At 32.9% G+C, this 6,931-nt stretch overlaps 1 pseudogene; it reads left to right on the top strand.

The window, feature by feature from the left end:
* The first annotated feature begins 3,969 nt into the window (after positions 1–3,969).
* On the top strand, positions 3,970–6,704 carry LOC120219086 (annotated as a pseudogene).
* The last annotated feature ends 227 nt before the right edge of the window (positions 6,705–6,931 follow it).

The raw sequence follows: 6,931 nt of genomic DNA, 5'->3' as shown, positions 1-6,931 counted from the left end.
AAGAATTAAGTGGGTCATTTTAGAATTAATTAGTCTTTTAATAGCGTGTTTAAGTTGGATTACATATACAAGATGTGCATTGGGTTAACAATGATAAATCCATTGTTTCATTAGTAGAATGGAATAACATGGTCCATTTATTGTTGTGGTTAAACAAAATTTAAAATCATAATTACTAAACAATTAATTCTCTTCATGTCGCTCATATACTCTTACATTCTTAATTATCAAACTTCATTCGATTATCATACATGGCTGATTTTAATATTAAAATAAGTCACATAATTACACTATTATTGAGAGAATAATAGAGTGATAAAAAATTTAATATATAGAGTTAAATGATTAAATTAAAAAAAATTAAGAGTATAATGAATAAAATAAAATTTAATGATTAAATTTATAATTTATCATATATAATTATATTAAATTTTTAACTATCATATCGTTCTCTATGTTAAAAGTTAATGATTGTTGATTTGTTTGATATCATTTAAATAATTAAATAGTTTGATTGAAAAAATTTAAAAATAATTATAAGATTAATTTTGTTATAACTAAGTGGTTATAGATATAGTTTATTTTATTTTTATTTAATAAAATAAATTAATTTTATTAGTTAAAAGAAAATTAAATTTAGATACAAGGTCACGTTGAGTCTATCGCATACGAGTGTAAATAGAGAGACAAAGGCTGAGAATATGGACAATTGGGTACCCGTCACCCCTTTACAAGCGACAAACGGAGCACATGTGCCTACAGTAAACCTTTGAAAATTGTCTATGTCCAATTACTTCATCAATTTTTCACCACTTTCCCACAAAATTTTCGTCCCCTAAAACTATAAATATTACTAAAATAAGGTCATGGGAGAGAAATACTAAAATAATTTTTCCAAAAAATATAGGGTAAAGTATATAATTAGTCCCCAAGCTTTTAGGATGATTACATTTTGGTCACCCAACTTTTGAAATTGCAATACAATCATCTAACTTTTAGGGGCGCTTACATTTTGTTCACCCAACTTTTAATCGTTTGCATTATGGTCACTGTCATAACTATTTGCTGGCGTGGCACTTAACTGCTGTTAATCCCCTCCCCTCCCTTCTTATTCGTTTTCTTCTTCTTCTCCCGTTCATCCTACATTCGGTCAGCGGTGGGTCACACTGCTATCACCATCGTCATTGACGTCGCTTCCCGATCACACCCCGACCCCCAATTCATACTCATTGTCCACCGTTTGTCCCAAATTACGAGAAAATCATTCGAACACCTATCCTCGATCTCCTTCATCAGTCATGGGTGATCATCACCGCCGATACCAATAGGAGCGCCGCCCCATTCCGGCTAAAACCTCGCTAGCCACTCACTGATACTCACCTCCGTTTGCCGTGGAGAGGACTCTGAATCTCGTTGAAAAATCCCAAATCCATTTTCTATTTTGATTGATTTTCGGCCAATATGGTAGTCAGTTTGCCACACCGCCACCACCGTTGAAGTCTTCAAACCATTCTGAACAATACCTAGTCGGTTGTGGCTCCTCGTCATCGCCCTTTCTCCGTATAGGCGAAGAAGAAGAAGGCGGATGAGAATAAGGAAAATAAGAAGAATGAAAATGGGGGTCAACGACAGTTAAGTGTCTCGTGAGCAAAACCTAACGGGTGAGTAGGAGTGAGCCAAACTCGATTCGAATCAAAAAATCTATTTTATCGACTCGAATCGACTTGAAAAAATTCTACTCGAATTGACTTCGAGTTGTAAATTCATAAACTCGAGTTGACTCGAAAAAAATTTAAAGTTCAAATCAAGTTGTAAAATACAACTCGAATAACTCAAATTTTTTACTAATTAGTAGATTGATTTTCAATTTTGAGTTAAAACTTGAGTCAAGTCCATCGATTTTGTATGATATATGTAAATCACATATGAAATATATATATATATATATATATATATATATATTGTATGATTATAAAATATCATTTAAATAAGAATCAAATGATGTCATGATATTATAAATATTTATACATAAATTTAAATAGAAACTAGAAAATTTGACTCGACTCAGCTCAAAAAAAATTTAAGTTAACTCCAAGTTATAAAATATGACTCATTAACTAGAAATTTTTTGACTCTAATCGACTCGATCGAACGCTCATCCCTACGGGAGAGTACGACGGGGACCTTATTGAAAATGATTGTAAGTTTGATGGTTGTATTGCAACTATTAAAAGTTGGGTGACCAAAATGCATGATCCATAAAAGTTTGGAGACTATTTATATAGTTTACCCAAAAATATATATACAGAGAATTTTCATCTTGGGAGAATCAAAGTTAGTGCTCTCCCGTTTTCATATTAAATAATATTAAAAAAAAAGGTTTAGTAAGAGATAACCACACTGTTTGGGACAGTGGCTGCTAAAGTCAAATTTTAAAATATATTTTCAATAAAGCGCTCTCAGGTTTTCAGATTATTTCGATAACCACAATATTTCAAAGTACATTTTTATAACTTTTATTAATAAAATATTTAACACAAAAAATAAATTTTAAAAAAGTAACCACTTAAATTAAAATATACTAAATTTATTGAGAAAAAATATGTAAATAAAATTATTATAAAAAATGAAAAAAAGTATTATAACAAATTATAAACTAAGTAGCAAGCTCATATATAAAAACTCTTTAAAGACTGTTTAATTAGGGGAAAAATCATTATCATGTAATACATTATTATCAAGAATAACACTTTTTGATTAAAATTATGATAATATTATTAGCTCTAAATTCTTAAGTATTGTACAATTCTTATAATTTTAGACAAAAATACACATAAAATAATAAGTTATTTTCATATAGATCATTTTAAATTCTTATTATTCGTGTTTTACTCAAAATTATAAACATAATAATAATATACAAAAAGAATGATTAAGTAAAATATTAATAAATTTGAGTAACTAAAATTATTTTATATTTTTGATATTTCATACATTAATTATTTATGACTTTACTTGGTGGAAAATGATATTATTGTAAAAATAATTATTTCAAATAAATATCTAACTTTGAGTTATTAAAAATAGATTTTATATATTGAAAAATAATATTTTTGTCCACTCGATACCATAATATTATTTTTACATTATATTATATCTTATATAAATAAATATGATATTTGTGAAGATTATTTAAAAATATACTAATTATATTAATTATATGTTAAATGTATTTTTCTCAAAAATTAGATAGTGTAACAATTAACATTTTTCTATTAATTTTCATTCAAATATTTTTAGTTTAATTTTAAAATTTAACTTATTACAAAGAACGTATATCACAAAGAATAATTTGATCAAATATGTATTCAAGTAATCTTATATTCTTCTAACTATGGCGCAAAGCTCTTAACCTTGTGGTCTTGGGATCGAGTATCACGGTGGGCAATTCATAATTCTAACTGCTGGAGGTCTTCTACGGAAGTTGTTCTCAACCTGGCGTTGGGGGCAGCCTACTACGTTACCTCCCCTTCATCCCTTTACATATGAGAATAGGATTAGTTAATTTTTTATATTCTTCTAACTAAACACTGTAATATTATATTCATGCTAAAATATCAAATAAAAAGGTACTAAACTTTTAAAGTTATATTGCGCTCTAATAATATTATCATAAAAAGAAATCTTATATTTTATAAATCAAATATTTTTATTAAAATCATAGTACTAATTGAAATATATATTAGGAAAAAAATCAAATATAGTACTGATTATTCAAAAAAGAAAAAGACGATAAAAGAAAGTCATAGTACTACTTTTTAAAAATGTTCATTGTTTTTTAGAGAGAGAGAAATCACGAGTTGGCGGAGTGAGAGAAAAAAGTTGAGAAAGAAAGTGCAAAGAAAAAGAAATTAATTTAATTTGGATTATAGTGGAAGGGGGGACAGCCACTTCTTCAAAGTTTAAGGGTCTTTTAAGGGTTCATTTATCTCTTTCCCCCCGCACTGCTTTTGGTTTATGGTTCTGGGTCTGGAAACCGCTGCTTCTAATCTAACCTCCCCACATTGCACCAGGGGTGCGTAGGATATGCAAACATTAAACCATACAGAGGAAAAAAAGCTTGGGTTTTTAGCAATAAACAACAAAATGGAGGATGTGCATTTTAGCAGAGAGAAGGCAAGAAAAGGAGTGCTGCTAGTTATTTTCTGGATGCTGAGTTTGATTTCGCTATCTTCCGCAGCTAGACTAAGTGTGTCGAGACAGAAGCTTCAAGTCCAAAACCACTTGAACCGCTTGAACAAACCGGCTGTTAAAACCATCCAGGTGAGCCGAGCTTTTCTTCCATTTTTGTTGGTTCGGTTCGAAGCCTTTTTGAAAATGACCCCTAAATCACTCAAGGAAATGCTCCTTTCTGTTTTGATCTAACCTTCTGCGCGGTTTTTTTAAGTACTTTGGATTTATAAAAGTAATTTTGTGTTAATCTTGTCAGACCATCCTTGGTTTATTCATTTCTTAAGCTATTTTGATAGCAACCAACCGGCAAATAAATACAGATGGGCTGTTAGCTTTTCCGTGAAAATGATTTTTTTGGAGCTACCATTTATCCTTTTAAATTAGTGTAGAATAGACAATGTGTTAATTTATCAAACTATTTCGTGTAAATGATTTGTAATAGTACAATATATGTTGATAATTGCGTAGTTTTGTTTTGAATGGTGATATACAGAGCCCAGATGGGGATATTATAGACTGTGTTCACATCACCCATCAGCCGGCTTTTGATCATCCTTTTCTCAAAGACCACAAAATTCAGGTTCGTTCTTCGGCTGTTTTTTCCATTGTTGTACAGTGGTCAGCAGTTCCATGTAGTTGGTATTTGGAAGGTTTGAATTTTATTTTTGTTTTGGTGCATCAGATGAGGCCTAGTTACCACCCGGAAGGTCTTTTTGACGAGAACAAGGTCTCTAACACTGACAATGAGAAACCCAAACAACGCTCAAATCCCATAACTCAGTTGTGGCATATGAATGGTAAATGTCCCCAAGGAACAATTCCCATCAGAAGAACCAAGGAAGAAGATGTTTTGAGGGCAAGCTCAGTTAAAAGATATGGTAAGAAGAGGCATAGGGCCATTCCTCAGCCCAGGTCTGCAGATCCCGATCTCACCAATGAAAGTGGCCATCAGGTAATAGAAAGGATCCTTTTTTCACCAACAATTTAACTCATTCATGTTTGTTATCTTTTGTATTCTCATTGCATGTTTGTCTCGTTGGGGGCAATTAGCATGCAATAGCGTATGTGGAAGGGGATAAGTATTATGGTGCTAAAGCGACCATAAATGTTTGGGAACCGAAAATACAGCAGCCAAATGAGTTCAGCTTATCGCAGCTGTGGATTCTTGGAGGTTCTTTTGGTGAAGATCTTAATAGCATGAAGCTGGTTGGCAGGTAATTGCTGTAATTGTTTTGCTTTAAACAAATGTTCTACCTGCTTTCAATTTTTATGTTCCAGTTTTTCATTTTAATTTTATAAAAGTTACAAGTACACGCATGTCAATGTAAACAGGTTAGCCCAGACCTCTATGGTGACAACAATACAAGACTTTTCACCTACTGGACTGTAAGTCTACAATTTACAGTTTTTTCACCTTTAATTATCCTTAGTATCATATTTCTAAATATGTATTAGGATTTCCTTGTACCATTTCTCATGGTTAATGTTTTGCAGAGTGATGCATATCAAGCCACAGGCTGCTACAATCTCCTATGTTCTGGTTTCATTCAAATTAACAGTGCAATAGCAATGGGAGCGAGCATATCTCCTGTTTCTGCTTATCGGAATTCTCAATATGATATCGGTATACTTGTATGGAAGGTAAAAAAAGCGACAAGGTTCACTTATTAAGATTCTGAACACTGATGATAGTTCATTGTTATGATTTTTTTTAAAAATAGTCAGAAAAGATGGATTGATGCTGCCAACTATGAATGTGAGCATGAATGAAAATTGTCCTTTCCGAAAGAAGCTAGCTAACTGTACCCGATTAAATGCATTGTTGTGTTCTTTGAGTACCAGCCAGCCAAAACAGTGCCTCTTGATATATTATTGTGGGTTAGATCAGAAGAAACATCAGAGTCAGAGATTCTGACATCTTTTGCATCATCTTTCTGGCACATGTTTGCAGGAGATGAGAATTGCATGGGCCTTTCAACGCCCTTGTTTTTGGTTTTTGACAAAAACGGTTTTGCCAATAGTGTGCATCAAAATATCAATGTTATGATGATGGTGGCCTAAAAATTTAACTGTGTGAGAAACTGTTTTGTAGGATCCCAAGGAAGGGCATTGGTGGATGCAGTTTGGTAAAGACTACGTGTTGGTTATTGGCCTTCCTTCTTATTCTCCTACTTGGCAGACAGTGCTTCGATGATCGAGTGGGGAGGTGAAGTTGTGAATTCGGAACCAGATGGTCATCACACTTCCACTCAAATGGGCAGCGGGCGTTTCCCTGAGGAAGGATTCGGCAAATCTAGTTATTTCCGGAACATACAAGTTGTTGATGACTCCAACAATCTCAAGGCTCCCAAAGGGCTTGGCACCTTTACAGAACAATCAAACTGCTATGATGTACAAACAGGGAGCAACGGGGATTGGGGCCATTACTTTTATTATGGCGGCCCTGGTAAAAACGCCAATTGTCCCTAAGAGTAAGAGGGAGAAAACACCCTTTTCTTATGGTTTTTGATTTTTCTACCCCTGTTCCTTTCGTATCATTCAAACCCTAGTGCTGTCTCCTCTCTTCTATATGTGCCTCTTTTTAGTTGGATTATTAACTTCTCTGGCGGGAAGTTAGTTGAGTCCGTTGGTTTTTTTACTTAAAAAGATCCCATCCCATGCAAGTGGTCTGGAACTCGGCCAAAGGGAAACAGCACTT

Source organism: Hibiscus syriacus, unplaced genomic scaffold, assembly GCF_006381635.1.
Source record: "Hibiscus syriacus cultivar Baekdansim isolate YM2019G1 unplaced genomic scaffold, ASM638163v2 tig00110204_pilon, whole genome shotgun sequence".
Taxonomy (NCBI): domain Eukaryota; kingdom Viridiplantae; phylum Streptophyta; class Magnoliopsida; order Malvales; family Malvaceae; genus Hibiscus; species Hibiscus syriacus.
Note: the sequence above shows the minus strand (reverse complement) of the source record. Positions and strands in the feature narration are given on the sequence as shown.